Raw genomic sequence first — 15,639 nt, forward strand, 5'->3', positions numbered from 1 at the left:
ATTACGGCGATACCATATGTATATAGTTTTATTTATGTTTTGCAGCGTTTGCACAATAAAATCACTTTTTTTATAAAATTATTTATTTTCTGTGTCACCATATTCTGAGAGCCGTAACTTTTTATTTTTTAGTCAAAAAAGCTGTATAAGGGCTTGTTTTTTGCGGGATGGGTTGTAGTTTTTAGCGGTACTATTTTCGGGTACATGCAACTTTTTTTATCACTTTTTATTCTCTATTTTGGGAGGGGTGGTGACCAAAAAAACAGATTCTGGTGTCATTTTTTATTGATTTTTTTAGGGTGTTCATTAGTTTTATAGTTGGGGTCGTTATGAATGCGGTGATAGCAGATATGTGTACTTTTTTTAACGTGTTCATTTTTTTCCTAGAATGAAAGTCTTATAGGAAAAAAAACATTTTTTGTTTATATAACCTATAACTTTTATTTTTACACTTTTTTTTAAAACATTTTGATTACTTTTTTTAACTTTTTTTACTTGTCCCACTAGGGGACATTTAGACTTGCAGCTTTGATCGCTGCTAGAGTACGTTACACTACCTACATAGTGTAATGTATTCTAACTGTCATTGTGACGTGACAGTCACACTGACAGGAAGCCTCGGAGGACCGGCCGGAGGCTGCTCCTCCGAGGCTTCCGTACATGGCAACCCGGAGGTCATTGTCTGGCCTCCGATTGCCACGACAAGCATCGGCAGCCCCCACAATAACTTAGGGGGGGCTGCCGATGTGCTTCAAACCCCTTAAATGCGAAAAACGCAATCTGTCGCCGCATTTATGGGGTTAATTGACTAAATCAGCGGCGATGGTCCGCTGACCGGCAAGACTGGAGTGTCAGCTGTCGGGGACAGCTGACCTCCCGGTTTCCAGACACTGTCCGTTAAGACAGTGTGCGCCGGGAACTACTCCACAACTGTACGTCCTGATGAGGGAAGCAAGCCCTCTGCAGGACGTACAGTTGCGGCGCAGCTCGTGAAGAGGCTAAGTTTGATGCAGCATGGGTAAAGAGCTATGTAAAATGTCTGCTCCTTTGACAATTTAATATGGATTTGTTTGCTTGATGCACTAATGTCATACAAGTATACCTTTTATTTCTTCATAGAATACAATAGGGCTCCTTTCAGGTTTGTGAAAAACGGAATTTAAGAAATAACCATATTTCTTTGAATTCAGTTTCATGCTTTTCTCCATTGATCACATGCCCCAAGAAGGTCTAAGTATTGCAGTATTGTTCCCTATTTGTTCTAAATGTTAGGTGTCTATTTAAAGTGAAGAAATTAGCTCACCTTTCAAGCTCTCACTGGCATGGATTCTGTTCGTAATCCTATTACGGGGTTCTATGAGCAGAATGAGAAATACTGAAAGACGGACTATATGGATGGATTTGCAGGTCTGCTGCAGTCTATTATACTAGGAGAGAAATCTCTTTCTTAGTTAATTCAACAGAACTGAATATTTTTAAATGACAGTAGCACTATGCCTTATAAGAATGGTAGAAAATACTGTCATATGTAGCTGTACCATTCCATCTTGGAATGAAATCAGGTCAAGTGCCTTCAAGGTTTCAGTACAATAGATTGCTATGACAACTGTTACCTCAAATTCTAAAGTTTTACTAAAACTGTGAAATAGTTAATAATGTCGCATGAAGGTACTGGATTAGTATTATGCTACGGTAGTAATCTGCAGGGACAAGTGAGTCACATATATTCATCACATCTCAAACTCAAATGAAACACACCCTATTATGCAAAACGCAAAGGCCACTAAGCACTTAAAGACCAACTCCGGTAAAAAAACGAATTACCAGAGTTTCACATTGTAATTATTAGGCTGCGTTCACACCACGTTTGGGGATAAGTAAATAAATGTTCAGCGGGAACATTTGAAATGGTGTGCCAAACGTATGCCCCAGACATATTCAATTGTATGCTTATACAGTGGCATATGTCTGTCAATGACTTCCATAAAGAAAAATGTATACCACATAGTATATGTTTTTTACATATAGTTGTGTTAAAAAACGTAGTTAACTATGCTTTTTTATATCAGTTGAGGCAAATGTATACCAGCGTTGGGTGTATATGTAACGTGTCCTTGGACTTTAATAGCCAAATGTACGCCAAAAGGACTTTTTTGGCATGTTCGGTTTTTACGTTTATCAAGCCTGTATCTTAGTGACAGGATACAAGGCTAGTGGGTGACACCTCCAAATCCCCACTTTGTGGGGATTCAGTGGTACATTACATGGGCAAACGTATGTGGACACCTGACCATACACTTATATGAGCTTGTTGGACATCCCATTCTAAAGCTATGGGTGTTAATATGGAGTTGGTTTCCACTTTTGCATCTAGACTCAGTGGCGGATCCTCATGTGGGCGGTTCAGGCGGCCGTCTGGGGCCCGAGGCTCCCAGGGGGCCCATGGCTGCCCAAACCGCACATCAGTTAAAAAAGAACTATCCGGCAGCTGGCTGTCGCATTGTTTCGGTCATTGTCCCCACCTGCTGATGAAGGGGGGCATGTGCATGGAGAGTCAATTGCGGCCAGGGAACAGGGAGCTTAAGGCACAGTAAATCAGTTGTTGAGAGCGGACTGTCAGAGAGAGTGATGGGCAGGTGCTGGAGTCTCTCTCCCTGACAGTCAGCTCCTCTGTGCTGCTGTGCACTGTCCTGCCTGTCTAAACCTCCAGCAGCTGCTTGATAACGGCAAGACTGCAAGTAGGAGGTGAAGGACTTGTGGTGACGTCACAGTCACATGATCAAGGTCCTGGAGGCTGCACCCGAGCACAAGCACCGCAGAGGAAGAGGCTGTGGTAAGTGTGTGTATGTATAGTGAACATAGTGTAAGTGTATACAGTGTGTGCTGTGTGTATAATGTCAGTATATATAGTGTGTGCTGTGTATGTCAGTCTATATAGTGTGTGCTGTGTATAATGTCAGTCTATATAGTGTGTGCTGTGTATAATGTCAGTCTATATAGTGTGTGCTGTGTATAATGTAAATGTATACAGTGTGTGCTGTGTATAATGTCAGTCTATACAGTGTGTGCTGTGTATAATGTCAGTCTATACAGTGTGTGCTGTGTATAATGTCAGTCTATACAGTGTGTGCTGTGTATAATGTAAGTGTATACAGTGTGTGCTGTGTATAATGTCAGTCTATATCAGGGGTCTCAAACTCGGCCGGGTAAGTGGGCCGCATATAGAAAAAATGGGAAGTTGACGGGCCGCATTACTTTCAAATTTGATACAATACAAAATTATTGTTAATCAATTAGTAATTTGAACTACTATAATACTACATTACTATAATAATAGCGCTAGGTTTAAAATTTGAGATATTTCTCCTCGTGCTTATTTCAACAATCCAGCTTTCCAGTTTAAGTGTCGCTAAATGCAGTCCGGCGGCTCAGTTAGCACACATGTCAAGATTGGGCAGCCCCTTTTTAGATAGTGCCGCAGTGCCCTCTGTGGATGCTGCCGCAGTGCCCTCTGTGGATTCTGCCACAGTGCCCTCTGTAGATAAGGCCACGGTGCCCTCTGTAGATAAGGCCACAGTGCCCTCTGTAGAGAAGGCCACAGTGCCCTCTGTAGAGAAGACCACAGTGCCCTCTGTAGAGAAGGCCACAGTGCCCTCTGTAGAGAAGGCCACAGTGCCCTCTGTAGAGAAGGCCACAGTGCCCTCTGTAGAGAAGGCCACAGTGCCCTCTGTAGAGAAGGCCACTGTGCCCTCTGTAGAGAAGGCCACAGTGCCCTCTGTAGAGAAGGCCACAGTGCCCTCTGTAGAGAAGGCTTGCTCAGAGCTAGAGTCCCGGAGCAGAGCCGCTTCTGGCACTCTGCCTGGGATTCCAGCTCTGCTCCTGACATCACTGTCCATATATGGACAGAGATGTCAGGGGCAACCCCAGAGCTGGAGTCCCAGGCAGAGTGCTAGTAGGCTCTTCCTGGGACTCCAGCTGTGCTCCTGACATCACTGGGACTCCTGCTCTGGGGAAGCCCCTGACATCATCATCGATGTATGGACAGCGATGTCAGATGCTTCCCCAGAGTCCCGGAGCAGTGCCGATAATAGCCCTCTGCCCGGGACTCCGCTCTGGGAAAGACCCTGACACACTGTCCATATATGGGCAGCGATGTCAGGGAATTCCACAGAGTCCCGGAGCAGAGCCGACACCAGCGCTCTGCTCGGGACTCCGGCTCTGGGGAAGCCCCAGACATCGCTGTTCATATGTGGACAGCGATGTCAGGGAATTCCACAGAGTCCAGGAGCAGAGCCGACACCAGCGCTCTGCTCCGCTCTGGGCAGGAACCTGACACACTGTCCATATATGGGCAGCGATGTCAGGGAATCCCACAGAGTCCCGGAGCAGAGCCGACACCAGCGCTCTGCTCGGGACTCCGGCTCTGGGGAAGCCCCAGACATCGCTGTTCATATGTGGACAGCGATGTCAGGGAATTACACAGAGTCCCGGAGAAGAGCCGACACCAGCGCTCTGCTCGGGACTCCGGCTCTGGGGAAGCCCCAGACATCGCTGTTCATATGTGGACAGCGATGTCAGGGAATTCCACAGAGTCCAGGAGCAGAGCCGACACCAGCGCTCTGCTCCGCTCTGGGCAGGAACCTGACACACTGTCCATATATAGGCAGCGATGTCAGGGAATTCCACAGAGTCTCGGAGCAGAGCCGACACCAGCGCTCTGCTCCGCTCTGGACAGGACCCTGACACACTGTCCATATATGGGCAGCGATGTCAGGGAATTCCACAGAGTCCCACCAGCGCTCTGCTCGGGACTCCGGCTCTGGGGAAGTCCCAGACATCGCTGTTCATATGTGGACAGCGATGTCAGGGAATTCCACAGAGTCCCGGAGCAGAGCCGACACCAGCGCTCTGCTCGGGACTCCGGCTCTGGGGAAGCCCCAGACATCGCTGTTCATATGTGGACATCGATGTCAGGGAATTCCACAGAGTCCAGGAGCAAAGCCGACACCAGCGCTCTGCTCCGCTCTGGGCAAGACCCTGACACACTGTCCATATATGGGCAGCGATGTCAGGGAATTCCAGAGTCTCGGAGCAGAGCCGATACTAGCGGCTCTGTGTCCCGCGGGCCGCAGATGACAGCCCCAGGGGCCGCATGCGGCCCGCGGGCCGCGTGCTTGAGACCCCTGGTCTATATAGTGTGTGCTGTGTATAATGTAAGTCTATACAGTGTGTGCTGTGTATAATGTCAGTCTATACAGTGTGTGCTGTGTATAATGTCAGTCTATACAGTGTGTGCCGTGTATAAGGTCAGTCTATATAGTGTGTGATGTGTATAATGTAAGTGTATACAGTGTGTGCTGTGTATAATGTCAGTATATATAGTGTGTGCTGTGTATAATGTCAGTCTATATAGTGTGTACTGTGTATAATGTCAGTCTATATAGTGGGTGCTGTGTATAATGTAAGTGTATACAGTGTGTGCTGTGTATAATAACAGTCTATACAGTGTGTGCTGTGTATAATGTCAGTCTATACAGTGTGTGATGTGTATAATGTAAGTGTATACAGTGTGTGCTGTGTATAATGTCAGTCTATATAGTGTGTGCTGTGTATAATGTAAGTCTATACAGTGTGTGCTGTGTATAATGTCAGTCTATACAGTGTGTGCTGTGTATAATGTCAGTCTATACAGTGTGTGCTGTCTATAATGTCAGTTTATACAGTGTGTGCTGTGTATAAGGTCAGTCTATATAGTGGGTGCTGTGTATAATGTAAGTGTATACAGTGTGTGCTGTGTATAATGTCAGTATATATAGTGTGTGCTGTGTATAATGTCAGTCTATGTAGTGTGTGCTGTGTATAATGTAAGTCTATACAGTGTGTGCTGTGTATAATGTCAGTCTATACAGTGTGTGCTGTGTATAATGTCAGTCTATATAGTGTGTGCTATGTATAATTTCAGTCTATACAGTGTGTGTTGTGTATAAGGTCAGTCTATATCGTGTGTGCTGTGTATAATGTAAGTGTATACAGTGTGTGCTGTGTATAATGTCAGTATATATAGTGTGCGCTGTGTATAATGTCAGTCTATGTAGTGTGTGCTGTGTATAATGTAAGTGTATACAGTGTGTGCTGTGTATAAATCAGTCTATATAGTGTGTGCTGTGTATAATGTCAGTCTATATAGTGTGTGCTGTGCATAATGTAAGTGTATACAGTGTGTGCTGTGTATAATGTCAGTCTATATAGTGTGTGCTGTGTATAATGTCAGTCTATACAGTGTGTGCTGTGCATAATGTCAGTCTATATAGTGTGTGCTGTGTATAATGTAAGTGTTTACAGTGTGTGCTGTGTATAATGTCAGTATATAGTGTGTGCTGTGTATATTGTCAGTCTATATAGTGTGTGCTGTGTATAATGTCAGTCTATATAGTGTGTGCTGTGTATAATGTCAGTCTATGTAGTGTGTGCTATGTATAATGTAAGTGTATACAGTGTGTGATGTGTGTATAGAGTTTACAGTGTGTGCAATGTAAATCTATATAGTGTGTGGGTGTATGTAGTGTGTGCTTTGAATATATAGTGTGTGGTTTTAGTGTGAATTGTATATAGGGTGTTTAGTTTCTACATTTTTGTGTGTGAAATTGTTTCCCACCCAGGGAGCCCTCAGATGCTCAGAACCCCCCCCCCCCCTTGCAATATAATCTCCCCTATAGAGCCCTCAGTAGTTATTATACTGCAAGAGGGAGGGTGTCTGACTGCTTAAAGGATAACTAAACTTTTTTTTTTTTTAAATTGTCATAGTGACATGTCAAAAGTTCTGATCGGTGGGGGTCCGGGCACTGAGACCCCACCGATCGCTAAAACAAAGTGGCAGAAGCGGTCAGGTGAGTGAGGAGCCACTTTGTTTCTGATCGTCTTTCCTCTGATAGCCGAGCAAGCGGTGTATGGGCTCAATAGAAAGTCTATGAGTCCGTACACCGCTCCAAGGAAAGACGATCAGAAATTAAGTGGAACAGTGCTCACCTGGGCGCTTCTGCCGCTTTGTTTTAGTGATCGGTGGGGGTCTCAATGCTCGGACCCCCATTGATCAAAACTTCTGACATATCACTATGACATGCCAAAAGATTTTTAAAAGTTTAGTTACCCCTTGGGGACTGAATATATTGGTCTGAATTAATGCATGGGCCTGGGGTCTTAATTTGCTTAGGAGTTTGGTCTCGAGTATAAAACAATTTAGGGTTACATAGTTACATAGTTACATAGTTACATAGTTAGTACGGCTGAAAAAAGACACATGTCCATCAAGTTCAACCAAGGGACGGGAAAAGGGAAGGAAAAATTTCTACACATAGGAGTTAATACTTTTTTGTTCTAGGAAATTATCTAACCCTTTTTTAAAGCCATCTACTGTCCCTGCTGTGACCAGCTCCTGCGGTAGGCTATTCCATAGATTCACAGTTCTCACGGTAAAGAAGCCTTGTCGCCTCTGCAGCTTGAACCTTTTTTTCTCCAGACGGAGGGAGTGCCCCTTTGTTTTTTGAGGGGGTTTTACAAGGAACAGGATTTCACCATATTTTTTGTATGTGCCATTAATATATTTATATAAGTTAATCATGTCCCCCCTTAGTCGTCTTTTTTCAAGGCTAAATAGGTTTAATTCTTTTAATCTTTCCTCATAACTTAAATTCTCCATGCCCCTAATTAGCTTTGTTGCTCTTCTTTTTATTTTTTCCAACTCCAGGACATCCTTTCTATGAACTGGAGCCCAGAACTGAACTGCATATTCTAGATGAGGCCTCACTAATGCTTTGTAAAGTGGCAATATTACATCCCTGTCCCGTGAGTCCATGCCTCTTTTAATACACGACAATATCCTGCTGGCCTTTGAAGCAGCTGATTGACACTGCATGCTGTTATTGAGTTTATGATTTACAAGTACACCCAAATCCTTCTCAATAAGTGAATCCGCCAGTGTAGCTCCCCCTAGGACATATGATGCATGCAGGTTGTCGGTACCCAGATGCATAACTTTACATTTATCTACATTAAACTTCATCTGCCAAGTGGATGCCCAAACACTTAGTTTGTTTAAATCTGCCTGCAATTCATGAACATCTTCCATAGACTGAACTATATTACATAGCTTGGTGTCATCTGCAAAAATAGAAATAGTGCTATTAATCCCATCCTCTATATCATTAATAAATAAGTTGAATAATAGTGGTCCCAGCACTGAACCCTGGGGTACACCACTTATTACCGGGGACCATTCAGAGTAGGAATCATTGACCACAACTCTCTGGATACGGTCCTTGAGCCAATTCTCAATCCAATTACAAACTATATTTTCTAAACCTATAATCCTTAATTTACCCATTAGGCGTCTATGCGGGACAGTGTCAAATGCCTTTGCAAAGTCCAAAAACACTAAATCCACAGCGGCCCCTCTGTCTAGGCTTCTGCTTACCTCTTCATAAAAACAGATTAGGTTAGTTTAACAACTTCTGTCCTTAGTAAAACCGTGCTGGCTGTCACTTATAATACTATTTTTTGTCACATAATCCTGTATATAGTCCCTCAATAGCCCCTCAAACATTTTCCCCACGATGGATGTTAAGCTTACTGGTCTATAATTACCCGGGGAAGACCTAGAGCCCTTTTTGAAAATCGGCACCTTATTTGCGCTGTGCCAGTCCCTTGGCACTATACCAGTCACTAGAGATTCTCTGAATATTATTAAAAGGGGGACAGAAATAACTGAACTAAGCTCTTTGAGAATTCTAGGGTGTAACCCATCTGGTCCCAGGGCCCAGGGCCTTGTGCACATTTATTTTATTTTATTTTGCTTGGACCATATCTACATTCATCCAATTCAGTATATCAACTGATATATTAACAGCACTGGCACGGGCTACATCAGCTGCTCTTTCTTCAGTTGTATATACAGAGCTAAAGAACCCATTTAGTAACTCTGCCTTCTCTTGATCCCCTGTGACCAACTCCCCATTACCATTATCTAGGGGTCCTACATGTTCAGACCTTGGCTTTTTAGCATTTATATTATTTTTTTGGGATTTGTTTTACTATCTTTGGCCACCTGCCTTTCATTTTGTATTTTTGCTAATTTTATTACCTTTTTACAGATTTTATTAAGCTCTTCATATTTTACAAAGGCTGCAGATGTACCCTCAGATATGTATTTTTTAAATGCCCTTTTTTTGTCATGTATTGCCCCTTTCACAGAAGGTGTAAGCCATGTGGGGTTTCATTTGAGTCGTTTATACTTGTTACCTATAGGAATAAATTTTGCACTATAATAACTCAAAGTAGATTTGAAAATCTCCCATTTATCATTTGTACCATTATTTGACATTAGTTCTTCCCAGTCTATATCCTGAATTGCAGCCCTCATCCTGGGGAATTTGGCTTTCTTAAAATTAAATGTTTTTGCCCTCCCAGCCTGCGTTTGTTTTTTACAGTATAGGTAAAATGTAACTATATTGTGATCACTGTTACCGAGGTTTTCACGAACATTGACATTCCCAACAAGATCTGCATTATTAGAAATGACCAGATCCAACAGAGCTTCACCTCTAGTCGGGTCTTCCACAAACTGGCCCATAAAAATTTTCCTGCAACAGGTTGAGGAAATGTCTCCCCTTTGCAGTTGAAGCTGAACCATGACACCAATTAATATCCCGGAAATTAAAATCTCCCATTATCACTACAGTACCCGCCTGTGCAGCCCGCTCCATCTGTTTATATAGCTGAACTTCCATCTCCTCAGTTATATTGGGGGGTCTATAGATTACACCAAAAGTAATTTTTTCAGTGTTTACCTCCCTTTCTAGTTCCACCCACAAGGTTTCAACCTCCTCACAGTATTCACCCACTATTGTCTCTTTCACACTCGCCTTCATATCATTTCTCACATACAGACATACACCACCACCTTTCCTATTTGTCCTGTCTTTCCGAAAAAGTGTAAAACCCTGTAGATTTACAGCCCAGTCATGTGAAGAGTCCAGCCATGTTTCAGCAACACCAACTATATCTATATTTTCTTCCAGTATCAAGGCCTCCAGCTCCCCCATTTTGCTTGCTAGACTTCTGGCATTTGTGAACATACACTTTAACTTGCCTGTCAGTTTTTCACTTTTATCAGAAATGTGATTTGACATTATTTGGGCATTTTTATTTACACTGCTGTTTTGTAACAAAAGGATCTCCTTATCTTGTTGTCTAGTCCTCTCCCCAGATTCTGTTTCTCCCCCCACCAATATAGTCTGACCCCTCTCTAACCTGGCTACCCCTTTTTTTTCTACATTGACCTCCCTCCTCAGCCCTAGTTTAAATACTCCACCACCCCAGCTAGAATTCTCTCCCCCAGCACAGCGGACCCCCTTCCATTTAGGTGCAAATCATCTGCAGAATACAGTTTGTACCCCAATGAAAAGTCAGCCCAGTGCTCTAGGAACCCAAATCCTTCTCCTCTACACCAAGACTTCAGCCATGCATTTAACTCCCTGAGCTCCTGCTGTCTTTCCTGTGATGCGCATGGTACAGGCAGTATTCCTGAGAATACTACTTTGGAGGTCCTTCCCTTCAGCTTGTAGCCTAGTTCTTTAAAATTATTCTTAAGGCTCCTCCACCTACCATTTATTCTGTCGTTGGTACCGACATGGACCACGACAGCTGGATCATCACAAGCCCCTCCCAGCAATTTGTCCACCCGTTCCACCACATGCCGAACCCTGGCACCAGGAAGACAGCAAACCATTCGGTTGAGGTGGTCTTGGCGACAAATTATTCTATCCGTCTTCCTGATTATAGAATCCCCTACGACTATCAATTGTCTTGGCTTACCTGCATTACCATCCCGCCGACTACTAGATGGGCTGTTCTCCCGGCTGTTAGGGAGATCAGTATTCACTAGGGCTGCCATTTCTGAGACTGACACCCTCGCATCAGCACCCAACTTGGCAATTTTGGTTGGAATGTCAGAAACCGGATTGGCCTTCCTTTTCTTTGACCCCTTTCTACTGCCCCTAACTACATTAACCCAGCTACTTACCTGATCCTGCTCACCCATGTCTTCACCCTCCAGTTCTAACCCACTAACTGCATGCTCCGTGAGCAGCATGCTTCGCTCAAGATTGTCTATCCTCCTCAGTGTTGCATTTTGCTCCTGCAGATCTCTAATACGAGCTTCCAGGTGACCAACATGCTCACATCTGCCACAGAGATATTCACCCTTGAACTCCGGCTCCAGTCATGCATACATATGGCAAACTGTGCACTGAAGAAAACCTCCAATCTTGCTGGCCATTATCCCAGTTACAAAAAAAAACAAAACAGCGAACAGTTGTTAATGCAAAAAGAAAAAGAAGAAGAGTACTTACTGGGGACTTTAACTCCTCTTTTGAACTCCGGTTTTTGGAACTCCACTTGATATACAAACCACTTGTTTTTTCAAACCACAGAGCAGGGTGTTTAGTTTCTGAATTTTTGTGTTCTATAGACTCTGAAAATTGCTGCAGAATCGAGGGGCAAAGATTTCTCATCAGGAAACTCTGCAGTCATCAGGAGAAGTCGCCATAGCGGTCTGTGTTAGATGGAGAAGAAATGAGAACGACTCCCATCGGAGAAGACATCACTTGTGAGTCATCGAATTTATAGATCTGTCCCCTCCCCTGACTTGTCCATTATAGGAAATCCTTGTATTCTATAAAAAGTCTTTGTGTACCCAGGACTAATAGACAAATGCATATTACCATTCCCATTGTCAAGAGGATGTGTCCCTACACAGTGTGATACTGTCAGTATGTAGGGACACAGCCCTTTGACAAGGGGAATCGTAACAACCATTTGTCAATGCTCACACAGAAAGGTGGTGTTTAATATAGACACGACATGGCAGGGCGGTGGTGGAGAGTGGGGCCCAAGCTTGTGGAACAGCCCAGGGCCTATGGTCTACTTAATCCGCCACTGTGTAGACTGCAAGCATGGTATAAACCTGTATCTACCTAAGGGGCATCTTTGCTTTTTCAACTAAATAAACACCAAGACACAACTATTCATTTTGCTGAATGGTGATCGGCCACAGCTTTTATTACATTTTTCCCAATAAAACCGCTTAGCGGCAAACCATATTCTCAGTATAGCTATGAAGCGTTATGCCGGCCGCCGGACTCCCGATGGGCAAGTCTGCCCTCGTAGCTCCTCCTCACACCACCGAACTCTCAAAACCGCCAGCTGTGACTTAAATATAAAACAGTATAAGAATATAAAATGCATAGGACAAGAATGCAATATTGACATGAGTAAAACAGATATATATTTATATGTAAACATAGCATATCGAAATAAACATATGTAATGCCAGTATAAACGTCGAAATATCCCAATGACATCTATTCTTTGGTTTTGTTTTTTGTATTATTAAATTAACAAGGGAGGGTGGGAAACTCGCCTCAGAAAGAGGAAGACCATCGTGGGCGTCAGCCATATATGCCCTTTGCTGGTGGGCAGGGCACAGCGACACAGCAACTTTCTATTGGCCACGAGTGTGGCCAGAACCATTACTTGTTTTAGGACAGGGGGAGTATAACAGCTACTGACCCTTTTGTTTATTAGGAAAGGAGAAGAGGGGGTGTATACCCCGTTCTGCAGCTGCTCAGCCTTGAACTTTCTATCCCAGACCAACTTACAGTCAGAGTGCACCCTCCCTAACTGGTTGGATGCCATCAGACTGCAAGCATGGTATAAACCCGTATCTACCTAAGGGGCATCTTTGCCTATTCATTGATCAGCCACAGCTTTTATTAAATTTTTCCCAACAAAACAGCTTAGTGGCAAACCATATTCTCAGTATGAAGTGTTATGCCGGCCGCGGGACTCCAGACGGGTAAATCCGTCCTTGTAGCTCCTATTCACACCACCGAAATCTCAAAACTGCCACGAAGGAGCCGATGTACACCTACACAGGGTTCCGACCCCCACCCAGCAAAAAGAGTGCCTGTTCTACACCATCCTGTATGCCAGAAAAAAAAATGTCAACGCCAATTTCATTAAGGTGCACACCGTAATTTCTCATCAATTTGCTGTTGTCGCCCCATAGCTGGCAATAACATATGACCACCCCAGAGCGAGATCAGACGTGTCTGCATCTCGTGCACCTTACCATACCACACGAGGGACAATCTCTGACCATACTAGGATCATTTCGGGAAAGAATGAAGCAAATATCTCCATGTCAGAGTGCATCAAAGTCATTAGCTCCGCCATTCGTAGGAAACAGAGATCATTGCCCCCCGCGTGGATAACTAGAATGACGGGCCCGTGACCCCTCTGCTGAGATTTACCACCTCAGGGAGGACTTGACACCACCTCAAACCCCTGATTCCTCTCCAGGAAACGTTGACATCGCGGAAACCCAAAGCCTGGCCTCCGGGACTACATTCAGCCCTCTGCGCTGCCCAAAATATATAGGAATGCCCAAGCATCCATACTGTGGGCTTTTGGTGATCTAAATAAAAGAATGATAACAATTATAATAACAGGTCAGAGCGTATATATCTTGCAAAACAGGTAGAGCGCCAACGTCCTGTCCTCTGAACCTCTGCATCTGTAAGTCCCACCCTTGCAGCCTCAGTGGCTGCACCAATTCTAAATGAATGAGAGCCAAACTGTTTGGGGGACGCACCGCACAGTACTAGGCACCAGGAAAAAATGGCTCTAAATTGATAAATGGTAAGGGGACTCCCATTCAGATGCACTAAAAATTTGGGGAGGTGAGGGCGAATGTTGAAGTAGGTCATGAGTGGATGCACAGGGCAAACTGGGCCTAGGACTACTCGTAAAGGTATTCAAACACCATGTCCAAAATTGTCAGTGTTTACCATAACATCTGTGTAAAGCAAGCCACCTATATTATTCTTAGAAGGGGGGGGGGGCAATTCACTGATGCGGAAGGCTCCAAAGAAAGCCAGGTTAAAACTAAGTGAAAATAACATAATCTCATAAGGAGACACGCATACTGTTTTACAGACACAAACTAACTGGCACAGCAATTTATAAGAAACAGGTCGCCGACATTCAGTTTTTACGTGTGTTTTCTTCCAACCTTTTAAAGCCTGGGCGATTAAGAAACATTTAGTAACATCTTTCCAACCTAATAATTTGAAGTAGAATGAAATCCCCAATAAACGCCTTTGTGCAGCAAAACCTGGCGTGCCTGAAGAATGTAGTGCAAGCAAATACTAAATTGTAACCTCACTGCAGAAAGCATCTGAGGAAGAGACATCCCTACCCTTCACCATTTGCAACCATTCCAAGTAGGTCTTACCATTTCTTGTCCATGTAGCAGGGGCTACAGATGAGCTAACCAGCGACATAAGCTGAGGTCCACCAACTCCCATAAGTGCTCCAGGCATAGCCGGCTGTTGATCACTGCATTGGGAAGCAAAGATCAGAATACCTGCCACCGAAAAACATTAAAATAGTTATCGTACCACATTACAAGTAGCTTATTATATGCTAATTCGCATAAATGTCTGAAGAGGGTACGAACAGGGAGGAAGAACACGACAAGGAGGAAGAATACAACAAGCTGTTAACACAATTTCAAAAGGTGTGGAGGGGATACTTCCATTACCACATACCCTTGAGTACCTCTGGATGCTCCTGGACCAAATGCAAATTAGAAAGGATGCTGCTCAGATGAAACAGAATAATGGACCAACTCCTGAGGGGTTAAAATAGGGCTGGCAGGAGGCAGACATGCTGGAGCAATGACCTGCTGTGTAATAGATGTAATGGGTTCCACATTGGTGCCTAGCAGATCCCCAGGATTAGCAATCCCCACTAATGGTAATTATATCTCAGGTGGGGTGGGGGGGACCTCAGAGGCGGAGGAGCTACTGGCGTGACCTCCCATAATGACTTCAGTAGCCGTTAGTGTCGGGTGGGAAGGAAGCACTGAAGGAGTGGGTGGAGCTACGTGCACGCGCTGCTCAGCAACTGGAAGGGAGGGGACATTTGGCAGAGGCGTAGCTAGGTTCTCCAGCACCCGGGGCAAAGATTCAGTTTGGCACCCCCCTAACCTCTTTCCCGACATCTCCTTCCCCCTCGCCGTGTTTGTTTTCTCTACCAATCAATGACGTGTCATTTCTTTTCCACATTTCTTTTTATGTAACTCGAGCATAAAAACATTTGTACATTTTACAAGCAATATAGTTCTATACACAGCACCAGAACCAAGCTCAGTACATATATACAGCACCAGAACAAATCTCATTACATATATGCAGCACCAGAACAAAGTTCAGTACATAAATACAACACCAGCACAAATACAGCTCAATTTAGTGCAACCCCTGCCATATAGGTATGTACGGCGTAAAACTACAGCTCCCAGCATGGCCCGAACAATGATAAGGATATGCTGGGAGATGATGTTTCACAAAAAATAAATCATATCGTAATCATGCCACCCATCATCTCGCTGCAGATCATACAGTGACTACAGTGCTGATTAGAGGCAGAATAAACATTTACATTAAGTGACTCACCAGTGACGTCTCAGATTTTAGTTCTTTTTCTCCATCCGGTCCAGACCTCTATGATGACTACTCC

Source organism: Rhinoderma darwinii, chromosome 3, assembly GCF_050947455.1.
Source record: "Rhinoderma darwinii isolate aRhiDar2 chromosome 3, aRhiDar2.hap1, whole genome shotgun sequence".
NCBI lineage: Eukaryota > Metazoa > Chordata > Amphibia > Anura > Rhinodermatidae > Rhinoderma > Rhinoderma darwinii.